At 37.1% G+C, this 14,099-nt stretch overlaps 1 protein-coding gene across 5 annotated transcripts in view; it reads left to right on the forward strand.

Moving 5' to 3' along the window:
* Positions 1-14,099, forward strand: part of SH3KBP1 (SH3 domain containing kinase binding protein 1) — a 238,498-nt gene that overhangs the window by 183,982 nt on the left and 40,417 nt on the right. The gene's annotated exons all lie outside the window — the stretch shown is intronic.

The following is a 14,099-nucleotide window of genomic DNA, read 5'->3' on the forward strand; positions in this document are numbered from 1 at the left end:
GAGATAATGTACCTAAATTAGCTCAATGAACTAAACATTTATTTAAAATGTAGCCACCCTTAGCACTATGGTAAAGCAGAAAAAGATGATAAAACAGAAATTGAATTAAATAATTTTAGATCTGTGTTCTTTTCTTTAAAATTACTTGAAATTATTTAAGATGAGAAATGAAAAAACAGTGCCAGGATTTATACTAAATCTCAAAAAATTATACAATAAGATGGTGAGTAGACAGTTGGCTTTCTTTTAGAAGAGCTGTGCACCATGTTACAAATGGATTTTGTTACTAGTACATGTTACTAGAATGGATTATAGTTTAGGTGGACTTAGTTTCCTGCTCTTGTTTAAAGACTTCACAGTTTGTTTAAATGCTTTTGACTGCTGGACATAAGTATTTGGGAAAAAAAAAGCTACGAACTAGAAAGGACTGTGGATTTTGCATGATGAAGATGAATTATAATGATGTGCACAATATTGCTGTTGTTGTTTGTGCTTACATGAAAGTAAAAGAATGAATTCTATAATTGATAAGTTTCATAAGAAATTGTTACTAGACTGCAATTTGGCACCTGGGTGGAAAAACCCAAAAACCTTGGGAAATACATCTGGGGCAGTGTTTGCTATATACTAAGCCATTTGCAATCCTAGAGGACATCTTTGTCCTGAAGGATATACATGTAATTGAGGAAAAATAATCAGACATTTTGTAGGAAGAGAAACTGCAAATTTAAAAAATAAATTGTGTACATTAAATATCCTTTAATGACTTTCCCTCAATGACTTTTTTGTTTACCTTGTCTTGAAAACTGTTTGGCTTTGCCTGTTTTAGAATGTTCTTGTGTGAGTATTTAACAGTGTCTGTGATCATGGAAATTGCTTTTAAGATGTTGTTCCTGTCTACTTTACGCTTTATTGCCCAGGTTGATTTAACTTTCTGAGACAGCTGGTCTTCAGGTGAAGCTGTGTTCTTCAGTATACTTAGATAAAGAGACAATTAATTTATTGAGGTTTCAATATGAGATTTCATTTGCTTGCTTTTTCCCATTTTCTTCTTCCTGCTGCTTCTGCCCCCACAATGGAAGGATATTTGTCTTTTATAGTAACTGAGCTAATGATTTGACTGAATTAATCAGTTTTCCCAACCATGCAATGAGAAGTTTGTCAATATATTCTCTGTCCTTTCTACTCTCTAGCCTGATGGTATCAAGCCACTGCAGACATTTTATTCACTTTTCTTCATTTTTCTGTGGTATATCACGTATCTGAAAAATTGCATAAAACCATGCCTCTAGAGAGTGGGGGATCTCAATGCAAAAAGGCTTGGCATTTTTCCATGGATGCTTTTTTATGCTGTGTTTGAACTAATCTGAGATACTGAAGAAACAGTGCTTAACAAGCAGTCACTTTGCAGATCCTTTTGTGGTTTGCAGACCTCATTGCAATCAGACTTGTGGGTTTTTTTCATCTGTTTTTAACATATAGTTTAAAAAATAAAATTCAAGTGATGTGGAGTCAGGTTCCCTGCTGTAGAGTTCTGAAAACAGTGGGGTCTCCTTCATGCTCTACCATGCAATATAGTAGCTTCATTTTAGTCCAAATCATCTGAAGCAGGTGTCTTTTGTAATTTTTCTTTCAGTCAGCAATAACAAAGTCAGCCTCACCTTTCTGCCCACTAATGGCTTCTGCTAGAGAGTTGCCTTTTACCTGAAATTTAAATCACCATGCTTAGAGAGTCCTTTCCATAACCAGTTAGTGATCCATACTAAGAGGAATTAAATAGAAACGTATGGAGTACCATTACTATGGTTTTGCTTTGCTATCAGATTACAGAGGCTTTTTTTAATCTATTGGCAATAAATTGTTTAGTAGGGTTTGCTTTCTATGCTGGAGAGGATTAGACAGAATTTATTCTTCCCAATTACCTAGACCCAAAGAGAGAAGATTGTTACCTTTAAAGGAGGAGATGTGTGTCATAGTACTTCCTACAACCACAGATGCGTTATCATAAAATAACGTATTTTGTTGAAATCACTAAAACCAGAAAGTGATACAAATTCTCGGTATGAAAAGTCCCTTACTAGGCTAATCTATTTTCACACAGTCAGATCTATAGGAATGTTGAAGACTTAGGATTTTAGCTTGTACTGAATTTGCATTTAATTGAAAACAACAGCATTGGTGAGAATGTGTGAAGTGGCTGAAGTAATGAGTGAGTGACACCAGACTGGGAGAGAAATCTCATGAAAATAATGTAAAATGCATTACAAGAATCTTAAAAGCATGAAGATAAGATAGGACTTGATAAGTGCTAAGAGGAAGGGGAATGACTTAAATGAGCTAAATAGTAAATTACTAGGAAAGCCTGTGTATTTGTGCACACAGATGTGAGAATATGTGTGTGAGGAAGCTGTTAGTCTGATATGAATCTTAAAATGATAAAACTTTATTTTGTTGAAAGAATTACTAAGGAGTAATATCAGTAAATGCAGAATTCAAAACCACCATTTTAACAGTGCCCTTCAGATAAAAGGTATAAGATTATATCAGATCTATCTCTTTTTTTCAGTTAAATTAGTTATAAAAGTCCCTTTGTCAAGATCATAAAATATCTATTTAGTATAAAGAACAAACTTTTTTTTGTCATGGCCTTTGCAGAATCTGTGTCAAGTTCTCATTCTGTTTTGATGGATGTTGAGGTCTTGAATCAAAAGCTGATCAGACCTTTCCTTAGGCCTCTATGATAAGGGAATTTGAATATCTGAGTTTTTTTATGAAACAGCCAAAGAATATTTTGAATGGATTTGCTGAATCACAAGTGACTTCCCTAGTGACTTGGAGAGTGTGCTGATAAGTTTTGTGTAAACACTGAAGTAAGTCAGTAGAGGCTGATCATTTACTAGTCAGAATGGTATGTATTTTGGGAGATATAAGGTGGAGAATGGCATTATGCGAGGATGATAGCCAAAAATAATTGCTGATTAAACAGCATATTGAGTCATTTTTTTATGAACTGCAGACCGAAATCATGGAAGAGATACATGATGAGATAGAGTCCAAACATATGGTGGTAACTGTTGTTTTCTCATAGGTTAAAATTTACCTAAAAGACTAAAAGAAAAGCAGAAACAAACTTCACATAAATGTATTCCGAAAATTTCTCTAAAAGCTTTTTCTCTCCTCATTTTCTCCAGTGAAGCAAATATCCTTGTAGATCCATAGAAGAGGTTTTATTTATTAATTACTGGAAATTAAAGTGGACAAATGGTAGTACTTTAATTCCTTCATGCAAAATATTTAAAGATAAAAAAACAGAAAATATTGCCCAGAATTGTAAAGGAAGGTAAAAACTTCATCTTCAAGGCAATAAAACAGTAGACCTGGTAGCTTTGCTTTGCAAAAAGGGGTCTGAGAAAAATACACCTTTGGAAGGAAGGGAACAAAAAGCAAAATACAGTAATTTTACTTGTACAGTTAAGGTGATTGTTGTGCGATTTGATGATAAGATACATTCATAAGCTGAAAGGTATGAATGGCAAGAGGGCATGAGATTGACCCTGTAGGTTAGTCTTTGTAATTTTGTGTTCCTTTGGTAATTTTTTTAGTGTCTTCAATATGTTCCTGACAGCATTTGGATAAGGACAAGAACGCTGGTAGTGACTGCACAATGCAGCTGAAGGAGAGTGGCAAACAGATGTTTTATCGTGCTCAAATATTGATTTTGGAGATTGTACTTGTAATAAGTAGAGTTGCTGTTAAGCAACAGAAGATTCACGTGACATTTACAACTGTCATCTTGAAACTATTTTAGGATTTTTCATTCCAGCACTTTTAAACATAGCTACTGTAGGCTACTTTCCAGTGTTAATAAAGACTCTTTAGGCAAACACTACAAATTTCTTAGTAGCTCTAATAAATTCTGACAAAATGCATAGGATTCTGGAGATTTCACTGGCATACAAAAAATGACCTCTGTGAGGAATCAATAGTACTAGCTACATAATTTCAAAGCAAATACATCAGGTACATACTGGCAGCTGTGCACTCATTTGAAAGCAGTTTTACTTGTAAGAGTGTGAAAGATTTCAATGCGCTGCATCAATCTACCTGAGCTCTAGGCAGTAGAGACCACTTTGTTCCCAGGAATTAAAACGGTCTGGATAAATAAAATTAACTACTTCAAAAATCATTGCTAATTTGAAAAGCTGACAATAATGGAAAAGTATCCTCCCCTGAACCTTTATTATCAGAGTAGAAGTAGCGGAGGGCAGTATCAGTGGCAATTCTGCTAATTCTGAATTTACAAGGTATTGAAATTGATAGCTATCAATATATCAGATGGAATAATAATCTTGTGCCTTGCTCTGCATATCCCACCTGGCTTTCTCTCAGCATCCACCTACCTGGATTGCAAAGCCTTTCTTCTCCTGCTACAGACTAAGAGCTGAATACGTGAAATTAGCGGTAAGAGTGTGTTGCACTGAAGTGATCGATGAACGTAGTAGGGGGTCCTTTCTGATTTTGCAAAAGAGCTTTCATGAGGAGTTTCATGGGGGGTGTCCAGTCTCCTTGTGATTCATCAAAACTATCTGAAGGATTAACGAGGTGAAAAAGAAAACATCAGTGAGATACAGCCTTCCAAAACCTTGCTGGTGCTTTTCAAATAGTACTAGAAAATTGATGCATTGGTATCATGAAAGACACAACAAGGGAATGCCTGTCACTAGTGAAAGACTTTCATGACAAATTATCTGATATTTAATGACAATCCAATTTTTAGTGCTTCTGTGTTGGGGAAAAAAGAGCTAGAAACCTAGTCTCTAAAAATAAACATAATGGCAATCAGTTTTTGCAAAGATAGTAATTGCTTTTGGTCTTATTATTAATAATTTACTGTGAATTTTGTGGTTCAAAATGCTGAACATTTGGTGAGTCCCTGCCCCAAAGCACATGCAATCAAGTGGTAAGACAGACAAGCATGTACAGACAATTAGAACGGTATAAGGAAACAATGAAATGAGATTCAGTCTTGATAGCCTCTTTAATAATGTTGTGTTTTCACTGTTGCAGTGACTGGTCTGTGTGTTTGACCATGTTAGAGTATGGAATCTATCCTTATGCAGAGCGCTTAATATTTTTCAATTCTTAGGGTAGTTGTTAGGCACTTCATTTCACCCTCACTGTATTTCTAGACAGTTACCCCAAGTATGGCCCTTTTGGCAAAACAATTCTCCCAGTTTTCTCTCTTACGACACCTTTAAATGCTCATCCTGGTGCAGGACGTAATTGTCCAGAGCACTTTCTTTAGCTGAGTGATTGCCAAGGTGAACTTGGCTGCGTAGGGTTGTGAAGGAAAACAGCTGCTCTGATGGATGCAGGGGGCTCCTAAAGGGATGAAATTAATAAGTGCTATGTACAAGAGTCTTGCCAGTGGGTTGAGGCCGTGAGCAGGGGAAGGAGCAGTAGCTGGACAGTGCGATAGAGGAGGACGCTAGCTGACATTTAATTGAACATTTCGCTAGGTTGTGATGTCACTAGGGTAGAAATTTATCTGGTGTCTGCATTTGTTTCTGTGGGGCTTTTTTTCATTGCTGAGTTGTTCTGTATGCTTTTAATTGCAGGTGGCACACACAAATTTTATAACCCTTGGTTATAGAAATATGTGGGGGAATTAGAAGACTTTCAGTTTTTCTTTCAGTATGAGCATTTGCTTGGTAGACAGTATCACTCATTTTTCCATATTAAGATGAAAGTTTTGGTATTTTCTGCTCTATGGGTAAAAAAAAAAGTTATAATATTTGAGGTCATTAAAAATAAAGCTAATTGGCCAAGAAAACAGAAATTTTCAAAGCAGAAGCATGGTGGCTTAAGGTTCTCTCTTTTGAAAGAAGGGAAAAATTTAGTCATATTTCATTATAGTCATTCAGGTAATTTTGATTTTCATTGATAGCTAAAATATTTTATCTCATTTTTAGAAATGAGTTTACTAATATAACAATCAAAAAAAATTAGGTTATGCAGGGGTAAGTATAATCTGGTTTAATAAAAGATAAAAATGGCTTTCTGTCAGAACAACACAGTGGATTTTTGTTGACACTAAATATTTGGCCATGCAGATGCCCCTATTTGGGGTTTTAATATAAGATATTTTGAGCGTTTGCAACTTCTGCAACAATCTTGCATACAGAAACTGAAAGAAATACAGTAAATAAACATCAAATAATGTCCAGCTTTAAGAAGGCTTTTATGATGTTTTCTGTTTAAAGAATAGCATGTAAGCAATAAAGGCACTTACTGCTTGCCTTTGGAAATAAATAGGTTTTCCCCTCAGAGAGGACAATACCTTAAAGGGTCTTGGTGCATGCCCTTTTCTCTACTGAGATAACCATGAATTATTCAACACGTCTTTGGCCAGACCTAATAGCCATACCTAATCTGCTTTCTATGTTCCTTGCCTCCTACGCTGTGTTCAGCACCAGTTTTTCCCTCGAGACATCCCACCTCCTTAGCTGATTGAGAAACCTGCTCATACCAAAGTTGCTGATTTCATACAAGAAATTATTTTGCGAAGTGTGCATGCTGAGGGTGCAGTTTTACATGATTGATAGTAGGTGGCTGCTGAAAGGGATGGTTCTGCTCCTGCCCTTTTGCCTTGCATCTGACAACCTTGGCCACAGGACACGCAGGGATGTGTGAATAGGAAAGGGTGACACAAGGAACGGGACTGCCCCTGCAGTCAGCAGCCTGCTGAGAGACTGGCTTAGCAGTAGGGTCACTATTCCTGACCTGAAACCTTCCTCTGAAGGTTTTGACCTAATGGAAATGAGAAGGCTTGGATTTTTGCGGGTTTTTAAGCCACGGTGCCGTGTGGGATGGTAGCTGGAGTAGGTTCTGCAGAACGAGACACTTTTGACATGCTGCTAATGTATGTGGCAAGTGCATGGGGTAAAACTTGTGTCACGGGATAGAAGCATGACTGTTTCCTCATGTAAGTGATTAAAAGCAGTTATATAAAACTTGTGGGGACACCGATGATCAAATAAATATGTTCATTTTCTAAAATTATTTGATATATTTGGTAAGTTATAGGGAAAACAGACTGTGAGTAATTGTCCTTTCATTTTTCTTCTTGCCTAGACCGTATCCTTGGCCAAGACCTTTAAATGTTTATAAATAAATTTTTAACACTTATTCATATCTTGCAGCATTTCTTGGCTGCTGTGGTTGGCAATGGGGCATTAAGTAAGGTCTGTGTAGAGATAAAGCCTGACAATATGTATAATAAGGTACCAGGTGCAGCTTACATTTTACTGGTATCTTTAGAAGCATTACTGAAACACTAATGTTTGAGTTGAGCATTTAAATAAACTGCATATACAGGGGAGAGGGGAGCAGCCAGCACTTGAATGTTCTTCTTGTTAGTATATTTATAATATCATTTTTTTAAGTATGCACTGAAGTTCTCTTTTCCTGTTTGTGTTATCACTGATCACAGTGCTACAGCAGTGCTTTCAGAGGAAGGGATTCTGTTGTTCCTGGGAAGTCCCAAATTTGAATTTTGACAAATGGAAGGTCATGCCAAACTAAGTAGGTGAAGTTGTAGGATCCCCCATGCATGCAATGCTTCAAGATTTGCATCATTTGAAAAGAGTTAGGTTTATTTCTAAGTATGTTTAATACAGCCAAGCTAATCTAAAAAGGTGACATATTTTAAGATAAAAAAGGAAAGAAATTTTTTTCTGCTCTCTGCTTACAAAAGATATGACTGAAATGCTGAGGCGTCTGGAAAACTGTGATTATTTTTCACAATGTGGGCTTTAGGCTCACTGCTTAGCTTCATCCTTTCTTTTATCCTGAATATTGGGTTCACCTGCTGGTTTGATGGTATTATCTGAAGTCCAACCTTTTTGGGGTAGGGAGAGCTATTTAAAGGGAAAGTAGAAATGCACATATAGTGCCAAGTAATTAGTAATTGTAATTAGGACCCTGGTCCTAAGATGTCTGTGATCTAAGTAGTAATAGCATTAAATAATCCTTCAAATGTTTTGTTCTATGTATTTATAATCTTTCTAAATACAAAAAATGTAATTATGTAAATATCGTATCTTGGGTCATCAGAGGCATAATTTATGTCAGTTACTAGCACCACCTTTCATTTTTGTGTTGGCTAATTTAGTTTTAATTTGAATATTGGACTGCTAGAGTTTTATGACATGGAAGATATTTATTTCTCCATGATATTCTGCTGACTGAACAATGCAAGTGAAGTGAATCCCCAGAAGAGATTGTTTTGTTCAATGAGCAACATAATTTTTCCTGTTTGTACAAATATTTCATCAAAGCATTTCAGCTTCATTACTGATTAAACTATTTAGTCACAGAGTGTAAAGTCGAAAGGTTAGATCTAGCCTGAAACAGATTTAACAGACAAAATGTATCTGGTCTGCTAGATCCTTTACTCTAACATCTTGGGTACTGTAGATCATTCATTATTCTCAGCCAGTTTCTTTTTTGAAGGGCCCAATAACCTGGACCAGTTCTTGAACAGACTGTGTCTTCTGGAGAGGTATCCTCTTGTTGTGCCTTCCAGTAAAAAACACTGTCTGGGAAGAGTAGTGTAACCACAGCTGAAATAACGTCTAATTTCTGACAGTTTCTCCCATTTCCTTCCATAGAGTGTTCTTAGTAGAACCTTGGAGCTTATGGATAAAGAAAAATTTAACTGTTTGACTTCTTAAGCATTAAAAGATGCAACTGGTGTTATCAGATATATGTCTCTATGGCTTGGGCATGAGAGCTGACAGGAGCTGGGAAGGATCCGTGCAGAATTTAGGGCTTTTGGGACACAGGCTGAGGACCTGAGCAGGATAAATCCCTGGGTTCAGGGCCAAACAGAGCCAGTCTGGGAGGTTTCCTCTCATACTTTTCTTTCAGTATTTCATAATCTATGAGTATTTGCAAGAAGGTGTATGTATGGGGACAATGGGTGTTCTCCAGGATTGCCTCAGAAGACTTATTGTCTATTGTACTCTCTTTTATCTAAATGATCTTGGATTAGGTAGTTGTTGAGAGATTCATTATGCTTTATTGCCAGATTTTAAAATGATGTTTCTACTAAGGAGTACTTGATTACTAACTAGATGCTTTAAATAATAGCCATTTTCTTCAAAAGTATTCAAAAAATTTTGCACTATACTGTAAGGTCTCAATCCCAGTAACTGAGTTTAGGAAGTAACAAATCTTGATCATTTTGAATACAGGCTTAGGTAGCACAAGGTGGGTGTAATGTAAACTGCTGGAGAGATGCTTTCCTTCATTCATAAGTATTTTATCAAGTTTTGTGAGAATTTATGAAGACTCTAAAATCAATTGTTTTCTGACTTTTAAAATAAAATTGGATTTTGAGAGTATATCTTGGTTTCAGCATTATCATACTGAATGTAGTAAGAAATTTTAAAGAAACATTCATGAATATTACTAAACCACTTTTTTCACCTAGCTTTAACATGATTTTGTTGCTTTCCCACAATGACAAGGTTGTATTAATGAAAATCTGACATGGTGTGAGGTCAGGTTTTGTTTAGTTCATTACAAAGTTACTAAAATAATGCTGATCTTTGACACCTAACCATATATTTAAATCAAGGCAGTTACTCAACAACAGGGTAAAAAAAAAGTAGAAATTTCCCCGCACATTATTGGTTTTGCCCAGTGATGTTATACACCAACTTTAAAAATCCCAGACCCTGTCCTGTGGCCTTCTCCAGCGTTTGTGAGAGTTGGGACCTCTTGGCCCCAGCACTGCAGTTGAGCCCGGAGGCAGGCAGCAGTGCTTCCTCACAGGTGCTCTCATGGGTGCGCTGAATGACAGAGCACTTGTCCTTCAGATTTGTCTTTCTATGAGGCCTTTAATCTCCAAATTCAGAAGCCTTTACGTGTTACTTATATGTCTGTGTGTATGGATGATGTCTTGAAAAGTGCTGTAGACACATTTGTTCACATTAAAGCTGGTTTGTTTTTCTTTAAATTATGAGGTTGGCTATCAGTTGTTGAAAGACTGCTGCAGACATGCTTGCAGTGAGGGTAGTAGTAATTTAATGTCCTGCTGCCAATGTAGCAGAGTTGACACATGAAAGCTCTTAGTGCAAGTGTAAGAGGTATTCATGGCTTTCTGAATAATGTGATTTTACCAGCTCAACATTCTTCTTCATGAGAACCAACTTTACAAGGGCAGAAGGAAAGCAGACATTTGATGAATACAACTGCCAACTGCTGGGATTTTTATTTTTTTTTTTTTTTCAAATTATACAAGGAACTATGTATTCTAGTGGAGATTTCTGTGAAACTGTGGTATCCTACCAAGAAAATTTCACTTTTTCAAACCCTGCACTGTTACGGTGTATCTCAATACTCTGAATAGTCCAAATTTTTACTTTGTAAATTTAGTTTGCCAGTTGTATATTTTACATTTAGTAATCTATACATCTTAAATTAAAAAGATAATTCTCATAGACCAGTTTTTTAGAAGATGTCATCTGTAAATGATGATGACTATGCATACAAGTACATTTACTGGCATGAGCATAAAACTTGTTATCTGAGAGTACGCATTCCAGAGTATGTGCTTTGCAGCTACCTTTCCTGAGGACCTGCTTGTTCTTGTTCTTGACATTGCTTTCTATCCTAGCTATAATGATGACATCTGTATGGTGAAATGTTTCTGTATCAAAAACTTTTAATCAGGAAAGCTAAAAATAGAGCAGTTATGGGTTGATGTCCAAACCATGGCTCCATATTTTAGCAGTATTACAAAGTAGCAGCATGTTCAGAGGACCAGCCCATGCAGTGATCAGCTCCCTCAGAAAAACAGAAGTTGTATTTACAAATGAGAAGATTGCCCTCTTCAAGGGTTTACACATCTGCAGTTACAGTCATGGATAGAAGAGAAAATAAATACATAGCCTGTTACTTGTTTTGGGACCTTGGGGAATAGGAAAAACCTCTCATTTACTTTTACCAACAAAAGCCTTCTGCTTTTCTAGGGGCAGCTTGGAAGGTAGGTTAGGGAGGGGAGAGATGAATTTGTGCCATAGCCCTCAGTTCTTCTAAAGGCAGCAAGAGATGAGGGAGCAGGTGCTACCTTGAAGGCCTGGTTGCTTTGGAGGAAAAGGCAGGAAATATCTTTGTCCCTAAAATAAATGGAAAACATGGCTGAAGCAGTGGATACTTACCTGCCATAAAACTGTTCCTGCATCTCTTGCAACCTTTTGTTATGCCCTCTGTGTGCAAGCTGTGGCGGTGCTGTGCTTCATGGAGTGGCTGAATAGGTTATCTAGGCAGCCCCTACCAGCCTTGCTCAGGTGCTCTCAGGTTTCCATCTATTTTGGTAAGCTGCAGAAGTTGCTCAGCTTTTGGTAGGTTCCCAGTGAGTATCAGATGGCTGCTGATGCTGGAGAGAGCAAGCTTGAGTGCATTTGTAGGTGGCTTCAGCGATGATCTAGATACAAGCCCAGTGGGTTTCTGAACACAGGCAAGAGAATAATTATAATGGTAACTGAATGGAGAGCCAAGTAGCTACTGGTTTTTATTTAAGTGATTAAGAACAGTCTCATAGTACATAGAAACTCTCCTGTAAGTGGCTTGAAGGAAAATAAAAAAGGAAAAATAATGCATAGTAGTTGGAAGAAAGCATAGATTTGTGCATGTCCGACATGTAAATTATAGTAATCTTGTATGCTTTACTGACTTTTAGAAAAATAATGGAAAAAATCCACATCATGAGTTTTTATTATAAATATGTTCACAGCCAGAAGTGCTGCTTTCCATTTTCAGAGAAAGTGTTGGTTGCCTTCATGATCCTTTCATCCAGCTCAGGCCTAGAGTGCAAGTAGCAGTGTGGGCTAGAAATAAACCCATCTATAATAACCAAGCCTGTTTTTTAAGAGAGAACACTTTATATGGAGTAAAAACCCCCTCTGTCTTTGGGGTATATGAAACTTCTGCCTGCTTGGAGCAGAGCAAACGGTTGTGAAGTCATGAGTTTTTTCAGGATGGAGAGTTCAATCATGTTTGCATGACAGGGCAATCTGTCACCGTCATCCTCGTAGCTGGGATACAGCTTGGCATGAGAGAGACGTCACCTGCCAGGTGTGAACTTGCATCTTTTAATTTTGTTGTCTTTAATGTGGTATCAGCTAGTAAAGTGAAGATCAAGTTAGCAAGGGACTGACAGCTCTGCCTTATCAACCTCCATTGTCATCTCTTTTACCACCAAAGAAAACGGTTGATGGTGTCTGACTGAAGAGAAGTTTGTGTTCTTGTCTAGTGACCAGCTGTACTCCTAGGCTGGGAAGATGACAAGGGCTAGCATCTTGTCAGTAGTGTCTGTCTAGGTACAGCCGCTTCTGTGCGTCTGAGTGGAGTATTTGTAAGACTACGTAGTATAAGGCACCTTATGCTGGGGCTTTCTGTTCAGTCTCTACCAGCGTCTGCTTTCTTACAGTTGGATTGAGAGCACTGAGGGAAGGAACAGCACAGTGTTTGTTCTAATATCAGAGCAGCAGTTTTGTTGCTAAGAAAAACTATTAATGTAGGATCCTGTGTGCATAAGAGACCAAGCAGTGTTGTGATTCTTTCACCCAGAAGAGGAGGAAGCACAGCTCCAGTGTTCTATGGCTTTTCTTAGCCAATACGAGAGTGGCTATAGGATCACTGCGGTTGTTGAAAGGAAACTAAGCCATGATCTTATACTGTCAACCCTACTTAAGTATTTCACTATATTTCATTTACATTCAGTAACAGTATGAAAAACCTGGTGCTCCAAATGGAAACTTTCTTCGCCTGTATGTTAAAATATCTTTGCACGGCTTTTATCTGGTCTCTCTAGTCATGTATCTCTCTCTCTCTCCCCCCCCCCTTTTAGTCACCACAGACATAAGTTTCAGAGTGAAACTGTGTTCTTATCTTTCTTATCGTTGGTTAAGGGTTTGTGTTTTATTTTCTTCTTTTCTGTTGTTTTAATATTCCCTTCTGCAAAATACATCTGTTTTCTCCAGATGATTCCCTCCTACAATTTTCTTCACAGCTTGAATGTCTCACTTCTAATTACATGAAGGATAGTTCTCTCCCTCTTATTCTTTGTGTCAAGAAGAGGACTGGTGTTTTTTAGTTCACCTGTGTATTCCCTTAAAATTGTTGGCAACATGTTGACAAAAGCTAGTTGTATTCTTGTTTTCTGGCAGTTGCCATTTCTCCCACGTTTGCCCTTTCATCTTACAGTATTTTTCTGACTTACATAAGAATTCCAGCTCAGGTTGCCATTTTAGTACCTTATGTTTTGTGTAATATTTATTTCTTATAAAGTTTAAAAATTGCTTCTCAAAAATTCCTCAATACCTCTGTCTTTCTCATCACTATGTTTTGTCCATTTCTTTACCCTAATACTTACCACAAAATTAATGTTGCTAATAAATCCAATGTATTGAGTTTATTACCAGTTATTTGGGATCTGCTGAGCTTGAAATTAGAATGGAAGTTGATTCTGCCATAGAAGAGCTTTTCAATCCTTCTTTCATTTTGCCTCTCCTCCCTCCCTTTACTCTGTTCTCTAAAAAGTCATTTGAATTAAATTCATCAGAGACATGATTTTGGAACAAAACTACTTCACTGGAAATGAGGATAAAACCAAGATTTGTGTTTCAATGAGAAAATGCTAAAATTTCCCTCTAGATTTTTTTTTCCTCTATTTCATGAATCTGCCTCTGCCTGAACAGTGAAAACAGGCTTGGCAATATTTTTGAATATTGATACTGGATTGTAATAACTTGACACCTTTTGTATAAAATCTGCATATTGAAATTACAGCCGTTTTGCTGACCTTCAACACATGAAGATATATTAAAAAAGACAATATGATTAGGATTACATGGCTGATGGGGATCTAGGAGTACTGGAGTAGCTTTAGCTCAATGTTCACAGGCAACCACATTGTTTTAATCATGTTGCCTTGATTGTGCTTCATAGCTCTGTCATTTGTTAGTGCTTGAGGCAGCTTGTGCAGCTGTAACTCAGGTATCCTTGTGTGGTGGTCTGTCTCATAATGA

Source organism: Strix uralensis, chromosome 2 (genome assembly GCF_047716275.1).
Source record: "Strix uralensis isolate ZFMK-TIS-50842 chromosome 2, bStrUra1, whole genome shotgun sequence".
Lineage (NCBI taxonomy): Eukaryota > Metazoa > Chordata > Aves > Strigiformes > Strigidae > Strix > Strix uralensis.